At 43.5% G+C, this 16,776-nt stretch overlaps 2 long non-coding RNA genes across 2 annotated transcripts; one reads left to right on the forward strand and one right to left on the reverse strand.

Moving 5' to 3' along the window:
- Positions 1–195: 195 nt before the first annotated feature.
- LOC123597804 lies at positions 196–13,898 on the reverse strand. The gene is made up of 3 exons (XR_006712264.1): positions 13,031–13,898; positions 1,291–1,475; positions 196–244 (listed from the first exon to the last, which is right to left on the reverse strand). It is a non-coding gene; the product is annotated as an uncharacterized LOC123597804 (long non-coding RNA).
- A 407-nt stretch (positions 13,899–14,305) lies between these two features.
- Positions 14,306–16,136, forward strand: LOC123604853. The gene is made up of 3 exons (XR_006715569.1): positions 14,306–14,426; positions 14,981–15,098; positions 15,986–16,136. It is a non-coding gene; the product is annotated as an uncharacterized LOC123604853 (long non-coding RNA).
- The last annotated feature ends 640 nt before the right edge of the window (positions 16,137–16,776 follow it).

A 16,776-nucleotide genomic window follows, 5' to 3' on the forward strand; every position in this document is an offset into this window, starting at 1 on the left:
CCCTGTTCATGCTCTGTCTCTCTCTGTCCCAAAAATAAATAAACGTTGGAAAAAAAAAAAAATTAAAAATTTTTTTAAGTTTATTTATTTATTTATTTATTTATTTATTTTGAGAGAGACAGCACAAGTAGGGGAGGGGCAGAGAGAGAGAGAGAGGGAGAGAGAGAGAATACCAAGCAGGTTCTGCACTGTCAGTGCATAGCCGGATGCGGGGCTGGAACTCACAAAATTGCAAGATCATGACCTGAGCAGAAACCAAGAGTCAGACACTTAACTGACTGAGACACCCAGGCGCCCGGCAAGCACTGCCTTTCTGCTCCTGTTCCCTGGCTTTGCAACAATGTGAAGCCCTAAGGAGAAAGCCTAGGCTCCGTTTCCAGACCCTTGTCTGCACAGAGCTGAGTGTATCTTTGAAGTTCTTCAGCTTAAACCGGACAATGCCATACTATTCCTTTCCTGGGTCCTTCTTGGTTTATGGCCCAGGCTGAGCAGCTGGTGCAGCTCCTTCACCTCAGGGTGTCGGGCAGGGAATAGAGTCATCCTGAGGGACACAGAAGCTGGACCAGTTTTGTCTCTTCCCTCCCCTCATTTCATATTCTGCAGTTTCAGTGTAATCCAGTTTAGGAATGAAAGTAAATCAAGTGTCAGATGCTAAGCAAAACCTAAGGGTACCTATGAATGGGATAATAGTATCATCTGGAAGAGAGAAAGGGGAAGGGAAAGGAAAGACAGCAAATAGGATAGGGAAAGAAGGGAAAGGGAGAAAAAGAGTACAAAGTGATAGTAATGTGGCAAAGTGGCTGAGTGCCACCTGCAATGCTTTGAGTGGCACAAATGCCATCTGTTACCCACCCCTGTTTCAAAGTGGCATCCGGAGCTGGTTAGCACATATACTCGCTCCAGAGAGGACACATAGCTCAGATCTTAGAACCATGTTGCCTCCCAGTGTCACCGAGTTGGAATAAGCAAAACCCTCCTTACCTGAGCATGCATGATCTTGATCAAAGGATTCTAAAATGCTTTGTAAAAAGCATAAATCACTTGTGTAAATATAAGCTGGTAATTTTTTTCTCCTACTCACCTCAAAACCTGAACACACACTATTAGCACAACCCTTTAAGATGCTGGTTTAGGACAGTTTTAAGGGAAGAGACCATGAAAATTGGATTGAGCATATAGCCTGACACACAGTAGGTGTTCAATAAGCATCTGACATTGTATTAGTGAACAAATGAATAGGAGAGAAATATAATGAACAATAAAGATACTTGAATATTTAACATTACTTACGTTTCAAAATACTTCATGGCTTTTGTTCTGGGTCCCACAGATGCAAAGATAAGTGAGCTTTCCATGCACATAGTCAGTAGGTGACCTGTGATTACACATACACACTAATGCAAGGAAGACAGGGACAAGGCACAGTGATGGAGGTGGTGGACCCTGTCCAGGAACTGCTGTGGTCTCACCAGGCCCTGGAAGAAGACAGAACAGAAGGACAACAAAGGTATGAAACAACTCATTGTGTCAGAGAGCTGCAATGCCTGGGTATGGCTGGTGCAAATGGAAAGGGGGTGTGGGTGTGTGTGTGTGTGTGTGTGTGTGTGTGTGTCTGGGTGTGTGTAGGAACATGGGGATATAGGGAAAGTAGGGGCCTTGGTGCAAGAAAACGCAGACAAGATAGAGAGCTCTGGATGGTCGCCACAGGGCTCAGAGTGTCCTTTATATGACCAAACACTGGCAACAGTAGGTTTCACCTATTTAAATCTTCCTGGGAAGCTGAAACTTTATGTATAAACTATTGCTTGGTCTTTGTGGAGCGTGTGGGTATCTCCATGTCTCCTTAGAGCCTCCAAGATGATGGGAGAGAATGATCTCTGATGCTTATGTGGTTTCTTGTCTGTGTTCCTCTCTGCTATGAGCAACCTCAGTGCAAAATCTCCCTGGTCTCTGAGCAGAATGAGCACAACAGAGCTTTACTGAACGAATGTATGTGTGTATAGATGCATATATGGATGTATAGATTTAGGTGAGGATGGATAGATGAACAGACAGATGGACAGGTAGATGTCTAGAGTCCTACAAAAGTCTTTACGCCCCACCACTCTCACCTAAGGGGGCAAAACCCATCGTTACCCCTGTATTTGTTTATCATTAGCCTTACAGTCTCCCACAGGCACAGAGCCCAGAAGAAATCAATCTGGAATGAAAGGAGACAAGGCTGGAGCCTCAGAAGAACTTAGAAAGGAGCCTGGTCAGAGCTTATCCGAAGTGCAGCCAGCACAGACTCTGAGGCCCAGGAGGAGGAAGAGCTAGAAGCCTCTGCAGACCCTTGGGCTCTCGTGTGCTCTGCAGCTGGCAGAATGGGCCCAGTCCCAGGACATCATGAACATTGCTGCCGCAGAATGCCTTGGGAGCCAAAAGATTTGATAAAGCCCAAATCAGAGCAGATAAAAGGCAGTTATGTTCCCACACCCTGGGCTCCTGCCACCCTGCGGCTCCCCGGGGATGTACTTGTGGCATTTGGATGTTTCTCTCACAAAGGCCTGGAGAGAGAAAAACAGCCACTCAACAGCTAATAAATTATCCGTCATGTCACTGCTTCTGCTGGTCTCATTCTGACACTTCTGTCCTTCTGAATGTAGACAATAATTATCTTCTAATTGCTTAGATAATCTTGTTCATGGAGCTACAGCAATGACAAAAAGCTCTCGTTTGTTATTGCTTGTTCTGGGTGTTGATTCAAGCTGAATTATGCCTTGGTTACAAACATGGTTCTCCTCTGAAGAGCAGAGCACCCACACCCCACCCCTACTAAGCAAGGTCTTTGGAGGCCGGGAGGGGGTGTCACAGCATATTTCTTGCCTCTGTCTTGGCCCAAGGGCTGCACCTGACTTCTGGGAGGGCACTAATCAGCCTTTCCCTGAACAAGGAATCAAAGCGGGGTCCGTGTATATTTGAGGGCAACTCTCAAATACAGAGTAAGTGCAGGAAGGCAGTGAGGGTATCCAAGTCCCCATCCCTCTAATAGTGGATATTCCTGGAATTCTGAACCAGATTTTGATCCTGCCTGCCATTATCTCTTTTTTTCAGAGCACAGAATTGAATGACAGGAAAACATCACAAATCATTGACTTAAGTAGTATTCACTGCTTAATGCTGGATGCAATATAGTCTTTGAGAAGACTGCATCATTTCCTGCAATATGAGTACAAATTACGCATTGAGGCACCATGAATATACAGAATATATGGAAATATGAGGGAGTGGTGCAAGTCAGACACAGCAATGAGCATGGATTTTCAGAGCAACAGTCAAATGGAAAATGCTTGAGAAAAATACCTGAGTGTGAGCTGAAGGTCAGAAGGTCGGGCTTGGAGATCTAAGCTGCTGGACTGATTATTTGGTTCATTGGTCCAACTCTATTTATTGAGGATCTATTAAGTGACAAGGACCAAATGAGGCAAAGAGTTTTCAAAAAGAATAAAACACTGCCCTTGGCTTTGAGAAGCTCACACGCTGGTGAGAACTGAAGTATGAATGTACTGTACAATTAGAGTACAACAGCACACAGAAAGGAGGAATATTAGGAAAGCACCGAGGAAAGACAGATGGACTCAGCCCGAGGAGGTAGAAACCCCATTTGAACTGGGCCTAGAAGGGTTGGTGAGCTTCTGATAACTTTGCTGAGGGCATTTCAGGCCTAGAAGCTGAAAGAATAAGGAGTCATTAAAAGAATGTGAAACCATTGTGACCAAAGAGAATGTGAAGGGAGGCACAGAGGGAATGTGGCTGGAAAGAGGTTGGGGCTAGCTCTGGAAGGTTCTGAGTATCCTGTGATGGATGTGGGCTTTTACTTCAAAGGCGCTAAGTGGGGAGAGGGCATTAAGAGATTCACTCTTGCCAGTGTGGAGGGGAATCCATTGAAAGGGGGAAGGCAGGAACCAGAGACAAGTAGGAAAGTGACAGAATTTGTGCAGCAGAAGGAGCTTCCAGAGACCTATGAGGTGGAGGCTATTCGACCTTCATGTTTCTTTCTTTGTCTTTTCAGTGCTTTGGGGGCACTATTACACAGAGATGTTTTCTTTCTTTCTTTTTTTTTAATTAAAAAAATTTTTTTTAATGTTTATTTCTGAGAGAGAGAGAGAGAGAAAGACAGAGCACAAGTGGGGGAGGGACAGAGAGAGAGGGAGACACAGAATCCGAAGCAGGCTCCAGGCTCTGAGCTGTCAGCACGGAGCCCAACACAGGGCTCGAACTTGTGAACTGCGATATCATGACCTGAGCTGAAGTCGGACGCCCAGCAGATTGAGGCATTCAGGCGCCTCCACAGAGATATTTTCTTATGGATCCTCTGGAACTGCTTATTCTAGAAACCTGCCCCCACATTCTTCTTGGGCCTTGAGATCTAGCCTCTATTTTCACAATTTCAGGGTACACACTATTTTTCGTCCTTGGCCAGGGATGGGAGACCCCAGGGTGCACACTCAGGTTAATGGAAGTTTCATATCATAAGTTAGACTCAACTTGAAGTCCCTCCCTTATGATCTCCATAAATATGCTTTGTCTTTTTGAGTTGACAACTTCTCACGTGAAGCTGAAGTTATTTGTATAAGGACATGGATCTCTCCTTAGTTTCTCTTTCAAGGGTGTTAATAATCCAGGGATCACGTCTCAGCTGGCCTATGAACACTGATTTATTGGACGTCTGCTGTTTACCCAATATTAAATTTTGGGTCACATCAATATTATGTGTTGTGTTCAATAGCCAAAGGAAGGTTCAGACCATGAGAAAGGCTCAGGTCAGGTGTTCATAGCAATAGGCAGCCCCTACCTGGTGCTGACCTCATCCACCTTGAGCTGATGGTGAACATCTGTCCCTCTGCAAAGTCGTGCTCACTTGCTTGGAGGACAGCTGATCACTCAGTATCCTCAGACTCCATACACACAAACACCTGCCTGGGATAACTGTCATGTCGTTTCCAAACAACTTCTGTGAAAGGGAATAAATAGAAGTGCTCTCCAGGAGGCCTCGAAGAAAGCTCTGCTCTGGACCTCGACCTTTCCCTAATTTCTCCACCAAGGGTGTTAATAATCCAGGGGTTAATAATCAGTCCACCTATGATCATGGATTTATTGGACACCTGCTGTTTACGTATCACACTACTATTCCAGGTTGTGTTCAAGAAAGAGCCTAGACTGAGTCTCAGCAAAAGCTCCTTGTAATTCCTCCCACTGCCAGCAATGCTTGTCCCTATCTTAGAACAGCCCATGTGCTGCAGTGAAAAATAATCTTTCTTTAAATGCTTGCAAAGCCTGATGCATATCAGTAACCTGCTCCCTGTCAATGGCCAGAGAAACAAGAGAAGGGCTAGTCTCTCAAATGCTTTTCAGATATAAATCTCCAACTGAGGAGAACTTCTCCCTGGAGATGGTACACTGATTTGCCTAAAAACAAACAAACCTACATTTACCTGAGCCAGTTTTCTGTTTCCCAAAGGTAACATACTCTGGAGAATAAAATAAAATGAAACTACATTGATGCAGCATGTCCTGTGTATGTGAGTGTCTATTAAGCACCGTATAGATACCGTAGGGTCACACACACACAAAAACAAGACTTGGCCTCTGACCTCATAGGGCTTACGTTTTACTTGAGGACACAAGTAAAGATGAGCTGGATGAAACCTTTATAGGTCCTAACATGAAAAGATACAGTCCCTCCCACCCATATACAGATCAAAAATTTAAAGATCCCAGCAAAGTGTAAAACACAGAACTGCATGCATGATTTTCTGATTGCAAAATTCTGGACAAGTTAGTTGAAAAGAAGCTGAACTTTTCTCATGTTTTTGTGCCCCTGTGTTATTGATTAAAGCACGCGCTTTGTCTGCCTCCTAGTAACCCAGATGGGGGCCTTAAATATCCATACCACAAGATACGAGACTGATCCATATCAGACAATATTATAAGAAAAAAAGGACACGGTGGATCCCTGTGTCACTCAGAGTTCTCAAGAGAAACAGAACTAGTAGATTATATATATATATATGTGTATATATATATATATATATATATATGGTATATATAGTATATTTATAGTACATATATATGTATATTATATATATATATATACACACACACACATGCATACGTACAGAAAGACAGAGAGATTTTGTATATATATATGTATATATACACATACATTTACATATATGTATGTATATGTATACATACATATGTATATATGGAGAGAGACAGAGACAAAGAGAAAAATGATTTATTTCAAGGAATTGGCTTAAGGGATTCTAAGGCTAACTGGCAAGTCTGAAATCCGTAAGGCAGGTCAGCAGCAAACTGGAAACTCTCAGGTAGGGGCTGATGCTGCAGTCCACAGATGGAATTTTTTTTTTTCCTCAGGGAAACCTTAGTTTTGCTCTAAAGGCCTTTCAACTGATTACATAAAGCCCAGATTATCAAAGATAATCATTACTTAAAATCAATTTAGGTAGATGTTAATCACATCTACAAAATACTTCCACAGCAACCCCTAGATTAGTGTTCAGCACCTGACTACAGCCTGGCCAAGTAGACACATGACTCTGACCACAACAGTCCCCCACAAAGGATTTGGACATGAGCAGAGTGGATGATCAGAAGGTATCCTAGGCTGTGAGAGCTGGAAGGGGATTTGGAGACCACCAAGTTCAATCCTTCCACACACAGGGAAAGGGCCTGTGGTGCTCGGTTTGTACAAAATCTTGAAAACTGATTTTCCCAACCCAGAAGTATGTTTTATGTGAGGAATTCAAAGGGATTGCTACAGAGGCCTGGGGTCTAGATTCTTTGTTGATCAAGGCCTGATGAAGCATAAGGTACACAACAGGTGTCCAAACAATATTTTTAAATGGGTCACAATGGGTATTAGAACTGAGCCTGAGGCTTAGTTCCGCCCTTTGAGGATAGGATCCAAGACTATCAGTTCACTGATAACTCTTTAGGGCCTAGCCCGGTTGTGGTATGTAATAGGTGCTCGAAAGCACTGGTGGAATTCATGAATTGAATGAATGCGTGGAATTTAGGCTAGGTGGGTATGCAATATCCTGATTCTATCCATAGGAATGTAGATGCAAAAAGGAAATCTTTTAAGCATGAAATATGGTATTTTCTGGGTTTCCTCACCCGTCCAATGGAAATGGTAGTATATCACCTATTTAATAGCTGTATTCTAAGGACTATATGGGTAGGTAGATAGACCGATATAGATGTAGCATTTAGCACAACACTTGACATATAATAGGTGCTCAATAAATGGTAGTGGTTATTATAATCCACATCATTTCACACTACCCAATTCTAGTAGCTGCTGTTGGTGCCATACCTAGACTACTTTTACTAGCCACTGTACCCATCCCCCAGCTCTGGGAATTGAGTACTAACAGCTCACAGCTGCCCCCTTGCCCAGAGAATTGCTCTCCATTAAAACAAAAGTTGTATTCACCAGGCAGTTATGGTTCCCTCCTCCCAACAACAATTCACAGCCAGAGACTGGCGTATAGGAGAAACAAAGAGTTATCTTCCTTGTCTTAAGATGGTACCAATCCTAAAGCTCACGGTAATCAAATTGCAGCTAGGGTCACATCCTGGCATTTCCTCTGCCCTTTTCTGCTCACTCCCTTTCTTCTGAGAGCATGTCCTCAATAAACCACTTAGACAAGACTCCTTGTCTCAAGCTCTGCTTCTAGGGTATCCAACTTAAGACACAAATAGTTACTTGGAGAGAGCTCTTCTTCCTGGCCTAAGCAATAATGAGCCATTTTGCTCATTGTGATTCTGCTATTCAGATCCTTGGGTAAGTCACTTGATATTCCTAGCCAGAAGAGTAAAATGGCTTTGCCTCTGCAGCTGGTACCTGGCTCATCCACGTCAGACCTCCCCAACCAGAGAGGCCAAGATCTCTTTATCTTACATTTTGCCTAATTCTTTCTGGCCAAGTCTATCCAATTAGCCTGGCTTGCTGTTTAAACCAAATAATGATACTTCTGACCACCAAACTTGAATTTCAGGGAAAACATTCATTCATCTCCAGTTAGCCAGCCAGCCAGCCAGCGGTTATGGAGGATTGTTCAAGTAGCGAGGTACTGTGCTAGATGCTGGATGTGGCTACAAGCATAGACAGGATATAGTACTTGCCCTCCAGGAACTCATTCTGGAGGGAGAAATGGACAAACAAATATGCGATTGTAAATGAAGTTTACGATCCATGCTCTAATATGATGCTAGGAGAACACAGAAAAGCTACTAAATCAGGCTGGAGGTTCAGAATGGCTTGGTTTTTTTATTGTGTTAACCTAACAAACACATAGAATAGATAACCCCTAAGAACACTGCACACCAGAATGGTTACTTCAAAGAATAAGGTGTTACACTGTAGAAAGATGTGTAGTTTTAAGCACAAAGAATGGTTGCCTAGTGATGGGAAGAATAACAAGATATAAATGCAAAGGACGCTGCCTGCTGTGTTATTACTGCTGTAGCTTTGCTCCCACTCAAATGCTCACTTCCTGGAGGCCCAAAGAAAGGGAAGCTGAATTATGGTTTCTGCTTGGGGACTGGCTAGATCAGTGGTAATCAAAACCAACTTCTCCCACTGGCTTTCCACCAACGTTGTGGCTGATGGCCCACAGACATAGGATGCAGGGGTCTCACTGCACGACTGCCCCATTGTTGCTTATTCCTCCCATGCCATTCATCAATCTACTCCTGCAAGACATGTGGAGGTTATAGCATAACTATGAGGTTAGGGATGGTAATTGTTCTATGTTGATATTAGTGTGGCTGGTGCTAATGCAAAAATAATTACTACTCTGTGTCTTTATGGCCATTTTCATTTGCCCTCTGGTGGTTATGTAGTTATTTGGCTATTGATGGTAATGACATAATGCATGGCAACTAATATTGCCTCAGCTATACAACTGGGGGGAGTCAAAAAGGAGGAGGTGTTTGGGAGAGGCTGAGACTTGATAAATAATTTATTTTTCTTGAGATTTTTTTTTTTTTTTTTGTCTTTGCAAAGACTTTTCTTTGGCTGTAAGAATATGAAGTCCTAAGAATACCAGTGATCTGGTGATCAAAAACCTCAAGGTCTTAATGCACATGTCAGCTCTTTTGGTGATCATGTGCTGAAGTCTGAAAAATAAGTAAGGAGCGGTCATGGTCTCTCTGAATGCCTCTTATCACTCAGTTTCCTGAGTTGTAAGCCTTGCAGTTTGTCTAGATTCTTCTCTCTTTCGTATTCTCCTGTGTAGTTTCCTCATTGGCAACAGAATAAAAGAAAAACTTCTTTCTGAGATGCTTCAAGATCTAATTTCTGCCCAGTCTTCTAACTTCACCTCCTTTCCCATTCCCTTGTCATTCCCAATGACTCACTGTTCTTCCCCAGCTACATCATGCCCTTTCCTCATATGCTGCTTGTACTCCCTGGAATGGCCTCATCCTTCAGATCTCAGATACTTCATCTGAGAGCCATCCCTGACTCTCTCAGGCAAACAAGATCATATCACTCCTATGCACTGGGTATTTTACCTAAAGCACAGAAACAACCACACTGTATTATAATGGTGTGTTGGTTCACCTGTTTCTCCAAAAGGCCACAAACTTCTAGAGGTTCATGAGGTTCTTCTCTCCTTAATTTCCAGCACCCAGCAAAGTGTCAGGCACATAGCAATTATTTAACATGTGCTGGAATAAATGAACAAAATGGGTTTCCTTCTCATGTGCTAGGTTCTTCTGGATTAAAATGACAGATAAATCAATTATACTTTACAAGGATCATACGAGATGTTTTTATCAGCATACAGTCGCAGTCACATAATCACTTCTTTTAGAAGGCCAGCTTCCCTTTCTTCATGGTCCTCACATATGCTGTTCCCTCTGCTTAGAACACTCTTACTTCCTCTCCATTTAATTCCAGTTTAAATGTATTCTTTAAAGAAACTCTGATTGAGCACCTTTCTAATTGCTATCAGACTAGGCTATGCCCTCTGTTATAAATTCCCACGGCATCTGTGTGTTTTCCATTTTATTAACACAAATTATAATTAGAAAATGTTTGTTTAATTATTTAATAACTGTCTTATCTACAAAATACTAAACTCCTTGAATGCAGGGGCTATATTTGTCCTATTCACCACTACGTTCCTGGGCCTGGCATATTGCCTTGCCTATAGAGAGTATACAATAAATATTCCAAATAAGGAACTGAAAAAGCCCCTAAGGCAAGACATACTTCTGGTATCTACTTAGATGCACACATTAAAAGGTTACATAACTACATCTCTTTTCAGAGATAAGCTGAAGTGCATGTTTTCTTCAGAAGATTTCAAGGAACACATGGAAACTTCATCAATATGGACTAAGGGGAATAGGGGAGAAAAAAATTTCCTTTAAATATGTAGTAAATTTCAACTTCAGGCTTATTCTTCCATATCAGTTTAATTCAACATCTACTGAGCACCTACTATGTGCTAGGCACTGTCCTAGGCTCAACACAGGGTCTACGAACATGAATACAACAAGGCACCTGACTTAAAGCCCTTTAAGAAATGTCTTTCTGTAAATTTAATAAATTCATGCTCACTCTAAGCACCAATTGTTTCTTTAAATCATGTGGTCATCTCTGCCCCTTTCTGTGTAGAATGCTCTTCCCTGCCTGGACCATTTGGTTAATTATAATTCTTCTCTCCTACATCAAAACCTTTTAATAAGAGCACACCCTCGTTCCCTCCTTCATCCCCTCCTCTCTTTCCCCAGAATCCTACCCTCATGGCTCCTTCTCTGTGCTGTTCTCCTGTTCTCCCAGGCCTCCTTCCCATAACACTGTCCACAGTGTCATACTTACCCCTTTACTCCTATTTGGTGTGGTCTTCAGGACAGGGACCATCATTTTATTCTATCTCAGCACAGTGACTGAGACGCAGGAGATGCTCAATGATTTTTGTTACTGTTACAGTGAATGAGTAAATGAATAAAACTAGTGTTTTTAATTAGATATCCTGCAAGACTATTTTTAGTGGATTGTTTACAATTAGGAATACTCACTCTACAGAGATCTAGATCTCTGAAGTTCCTCAGTCTTTTTCCTTCAGTCAGGTAAGCTAAGCATCCCCTAATATATTTGAGATTCTAGAAGATTTAGCCACATGAAGTTACCATTGTTGTGCATCAAAAATGATCGAGGAAGTGCCTAGGTGGCTCAGTCGATTAAGAATCAGACTTCAGCTCAGGTCACGATCTCGTGGTTCGTGAATTCGAGCCCTGCGTTGGTCTCTGTGCTGATAGCTGCTTCGGATTCTGTCTCCCTCTTTCTCTGCCCCTCCCCCGCTCATCCTCTCTCTCTGTCTCTGTCTCTCTCTCAAAAATAAACATTAAAAAAAAAACAACAACTGAGTATCAGCACTTCACATGTGTCAACTTAATACTTAGAAAATCCACTTGCTAATGATGGTGTCAAGGTGAACATCAAAGTGTCTATGTTTAAATGTTCTGGATTCCAAATGAAAGAACTGTTTTCCTTATCTAGGCCTGGGTCTCCCTGGCTTATGCCTTCCAAGCTATTCAGAAGGGTCTGCTAAGCCCACTGCTTCTTGTAAGGAGAAGACTGTAGTCTCCCTTTCTAAGATCGTAATGCTCAGAATACTGTGTAGAAATCATGTTTTTAGGATCACTTATGAAAGGTTAGCATTTTATAGCCAATTACTAAAAGCCCAGCACAAAGTAAATGTACCCCAAATCAAGCAGATGTACAACAAAAGCCCAAGAAAAAGTACATGGACGTTCTTGGAATGAATACTAAACAACACAGTAGACACGACTTCTATCACGAAGAAAATCACCAGTTGGTGGGGATGGAGGAGCTTGGGGGATGGTGGTTTGGTGAAGCCCCTTCATTTCTGGAATAGAAGCCACACTGCTTGGTTATCTGTCCCTGGGCCTTTAGCTCCACTGCCCTGCTCCTGTCTCATGTGTCCAGCAGCCACAGGCCAGAGCTGTCCTCTGACCTGTCTAATCCACAGTCTCGTAAGACTTTATTGCTCATGCCACCCTTTACTCCACTTTCCAAGCAGATGGTGTCATTAGCTCACAGCCTCTTGCCTCATCGGTCTCTGCTGTAATTACACTGCTAAAATCTCATAACCAATATTTCTCTACCAGGATTGCCCTAGATTTCCCTTTTTAATAGCGACTGAATTTTCTCTGGTCACTTAGAATATCATCTCAGGATGTTGACAGAGTGCTTGAGACCGAACCCCCAGCACCACCCCGACCCGTCTGATGTGGTCTATGTACCTCTCTGCTCTTTCCCAGCCCCAGATACGGGTGATTTTTGCCCCTAACAAAGATATGGACGGAGAAGGGGAAGGGAACACAGGGCCCTCTAAGTATCTTCGTTTTGCTACCAGTCAGGTTCAAACGTCATCTAACATCTACTATTGGCCAAAACGTAGCCTCCACTCGGCTCCCTCTTCACGCTCCAAATTTCCCAGGTTTACCAGGAAAGGTGGAGGAAGAGAAGACAGAAGAGCAGAGTGAAGCCCAAGACCTTGGGGATTCTTATTGGGCAAGAGTCAAAGGAGTGTTCTGGACAAACAGAAGCTGTGTATGGAAGCGTATTGTGTAGTTCAAGGCCACCACAGCTATCGAGGCCAATGTCACTTTAGCAGGAACTCTGACCTGGCTCCCAGGGAGAACTGTTCGTAGTTTTCCCGTGTAGTTGTAGTTTTCCCCTGTAGGTATTATTCCCTTCTGGACTTCCTGATCCAAGATTTGTCCTCTAGACAAATCCCTGCTCCTATCTCACAGGATTTAACCTTCAGTTTGAGTCTTTGGTCTCCTTCTAGCTACCAGGTCCCACCTCCCTCTCAATCTTTCTTTTTCCTTGTTCTGTGATACCTGTGTGAATGAGGCCCACAGGGTTTGCAGTCAACACGGTACACCTTATGATCGTGAGGTAATTGGATAATATTATCACCTTCTCAGAAAGTCTTCAAAATTATCATGAGGATGTGAGGCAGTCCTCCCCTGGCAGGTATCTGTGTGGTCAGATAAGATGACTGCTGCATTCCATTCCAATCATGTCATTCGGCCATTCTCCCATAGTGGGCACTTCCATGGAGACACTGAGGGATGTGACAGTCTGGAACATTCAGCTAAAATGGAATTCCAAACATAGCGCCTGCATGTGAGTTTCTCATAATCAGCCCATATATAGTCTGTCCACAGTCAAGGACTTAGTTAGGTGCCTCTCTGTTTCGTTTTTTCTTCCTCCTGCCCTTTAGGAGTTTTAAAAAAGTCAGCGGCGTCTTGTAGATGGTGACAAAAGTATGTATTATCAAAGACAGATCTTATCACAACCCCATTTTGTCACAGCGTAAAACACAAATATCAGTATGCGTGGCTTTATGAGCTAGATTGGTTGGGTATAAATCTCAGCTCTGACGACTTTCAGCTTTTTAAGCATGAATGTGTTATTTAACCTCTCTCTGTGCCTCAGTGTCCCCTCTCTAAAGTGAGCGTTTTAATAGGAGGCAACTCACAGGGCACTGTGAAGAGTAAACAAACAAGGTTGAGAACGGTGCCTGACAAAAGTTGACAAAAAATAAAGTATAATCTAATTAATAACAGTAGTAAAAACAATGTTTAGTATTTGCCTCAGAGTAGTGTGTTTTGCTGCGGGGTCTCTCCTATGTGACAACTCACCGAATCCCTTGACTCTATCCCCGAACCCTCCGAGTTCTCTGGACCTCTGAAACTGCTTTAGCACAAAAAGTCCCAGACTGGAAGTCAGAAGATCTGGGAATGTTTGCGGCTTACACACATACTACTCACAAACAACCTACCACATGTCTGGAACCATTGCTAAAATCCCAGCACGTGCTTCTATGGAGAGTCACTCAACCTCTGTGACCTTTACTTCTCCCACCTGTAAAGCTGAATTCTCCCTGCCGTGTCCATCTCACAGGGTCAGAATCCAAAGAGAAAGCGTCTACGCCAGTCGGCTGCAGGCCTTGAAACGTTTAGGGGGGTCGGAACCACTACCGCCAGGGAAGCGCCTGGAAAGGCGAGCTGGGAGGCGCCAACGCGGGGAGGAGACTCGGGATCCCGCCTCCCAGCGACCCCAGGGGCGGGCGCTCTGCTGAGTGGCAGGAGAGTAAGCCAATAGGGCTGTGGAGGCGGCCGGGGGCGGGGCTTCCCCAGGGCGCGCTCGGACTCGCAAGAGGGCTGGCGGGCCAGAAGCTGGCCGCAAGTTTCATCCCTGCCCGGGGTTTGCTGAGCGCGCATCTGTGGGGCCTTATCACCTTCCCTGGCGCTCACCGCCTGAGCTGAGAGGCCTGGCCTCGTGTGAGGAGACTAGCAGAATCTCGTTAGTGAGGACAGCAGGCAAAGTCGCGAAGTGGTGCGAATGGCCTCGGCTGGCCCAAGGGCTGTGGAATCCGGGTGTCTGGGCAATCGGTGGTTGTGATAGAGAGCCAGGGATCCCCGGGCCTTCTGAATCCACTGTCATTCCTGAATGTTGCAGGGGCTGGGCCCGACGGGGAGCTACGGAAGGCAGGAGAAAGAGCAGGGACGATTTTCCTACCAGAAACACATGTGCAGTTATTCTAGAAGGAGAAATCCGAGAACAGTGCGATTTGGGGCAAGGACGACATCTTGGTTCTCACGTTTTGATATGATCGATTCACTTTGCTTCTTTTTTTTCAACGTTTATTTATTTTTGGGACAGAGAGAGACAGAGCATGAACGGGGGAGGGGCAGAGAGAGAGGGAGACACAGAATCGGAAACAGGCTCCAGGCTCTGAGCCATCAGCCCAGAGCCTGATGCGGGGCTCGAACTCACGGACCGCGAGATCGTGACCTGGCTGAAGTCGACGCTTAACCGACTGCGCCACCCAGGCGCCCCGATTCACTTTGCTTCTTACAGCTGCCACCACCATTCTCTCACACAATTTTTTATCGCTGTAATTCCGACCGGACTTCCTGATCCAAGATGTGCGTCTTCCAGCAGGCCCACTGAGGTCCACAGTGATTGGTGCTAAATGGTCGGGACCTTCCCCCTGCGTAAAACCTTTCTGTGATATCCCATCACCCTTCTGTGATTTTCCATTGCCCTCAGGATAAAGGCCTAACTAACGTTGGGCATGGCTTTCAGGGCAGCAGAGGTTCTGGCCTCCTGCCCCAGCCCTGTCTCCAGACACTTTCCACTCCTTTCCTAGGTTAAGGGCTTGTGAAATTAGTAAAAGAATGAGTTATTTCTAGAAGTATTCAGCAGTATTCTCAGAAGAGAAATCCTCCATAATCTGAACACTCATTGTGTTCAGTAACCACCTGAAATGGAGATACCAGCTCTGTCTGGAATCTAAGAAACCTCAAATCTAGTTCTTGCTTGTTTTCTGATTTTACTGTGTAATCTGCCACATGTTTCTTTCACTCTGTGTTACTTTGCTTATAAAATAGAGAGAGTGAAATAATGTTTCCTATTCTTTTTTTTAGATTTTATTTATTTATTTATTTATTTATTTATTTATTTATTGAGAGAGCACATGTGTGCAAAAGAGCAGGTGAAGGGCAGTGGGAGAGAGAGAGAGAATCTTAAGCAGTCTCTGTGCTCAGTGCGGAGCCCAATGCAGGGCTCAATCCCATGACCTTGGGATCATGACCTAAGCTGAAATCAAGAGTCCGCGGCTCAATTGACTGAGGCACTCAGGCACCTCGTGTTTCTTACTCTCTTATTTTTACTTTCTCAAGGTACTTCAAAGATAAACCTAACAATACATGGAAAAGGGCTTTATAAATTCAAATTATTAATATATGTCCTTCATAGCGAGATATACAACATTAATTACCTTTAAGATATTTTTCTGGGTCATATAGAATCTGTATTTTATAAACATTGTGAATGTAAACCTAAGGTTTATCTTTATATCAGGCATGGATTAAAGCACCCCACAGATACCATTTACTCTGGCTGGATCAGAGGAGCAGGCCTGACTTACAAGCCTTGTCCACTTATGCTCACTTGTTACTGTACTTAACGGAGGGACCTAGAGAAAAGGTAAGATAGAAGATGTCAACTAAAGAGTCCTGCCTGCATAAAATAAAGATGGCTCTGTCTTAAGAAAACTTTGAAAATTAATTCTTTTTGTACAAGATGTAATGATTGCTTTCAGAGGAATTGGAATAGCATGTAAAATATTAGAATATGGGATTATGGACTGTTGTAGGTCCTTGCTCACTCTATGTTCTTAATCACCTCATTGTCTCTGCCTTTAGTGCTCTTTCCAAATCTGGGATTCATCTCTCCTTTTCTTCCCCTAGCCTCCTAACATATACTTTTCACTTAGCTAACTATCAGAAGGTATAATAGATAATGAATGAAGAAATGAAAGGGTGATGGATGGAGGGAGGGATGGATGCCTGGATGGACACCAACGGACATGAAGCCAGATGATCTGGATTCTTATATGGATCAACGCAATAACCTTTTGAAGTAGACCAGCAATTATTGGTCCTGTTTTACAAACGAAGAAACTGAGGCTCAGAAAGTTAAGTGGCTTGGTGTGGAATACACACTGTTAAAAAGTGACAGAACTGACTTTAATTTTTACGACATCTTTCTTCTGACAACATAGTCATTCTTGAAGGTAAGAAAGACTTAATTTCCACATTTTAGGCTGAGAACAGGCCTTCAAAAGAACACTTACATGCCTGTCTCCTTCA

The sequence above is a fragment of the Leopardus geoffroyi genome, chromosome A1 (genome assembly GCF_018350155.1).
Source record: "Leopardus geoffroyi isolate Oge1 chromosome A1, O.geoffroyi_Oge1_pat1.0, whole genome shotgun sequence".
In the NCBI taxonomy this organism is placed as follows: Eukaryota; Metazoa; Chordata; class Mammalia; order Carnivora; family Felidae; genus Leopardus; species Leopardus geoffroyi.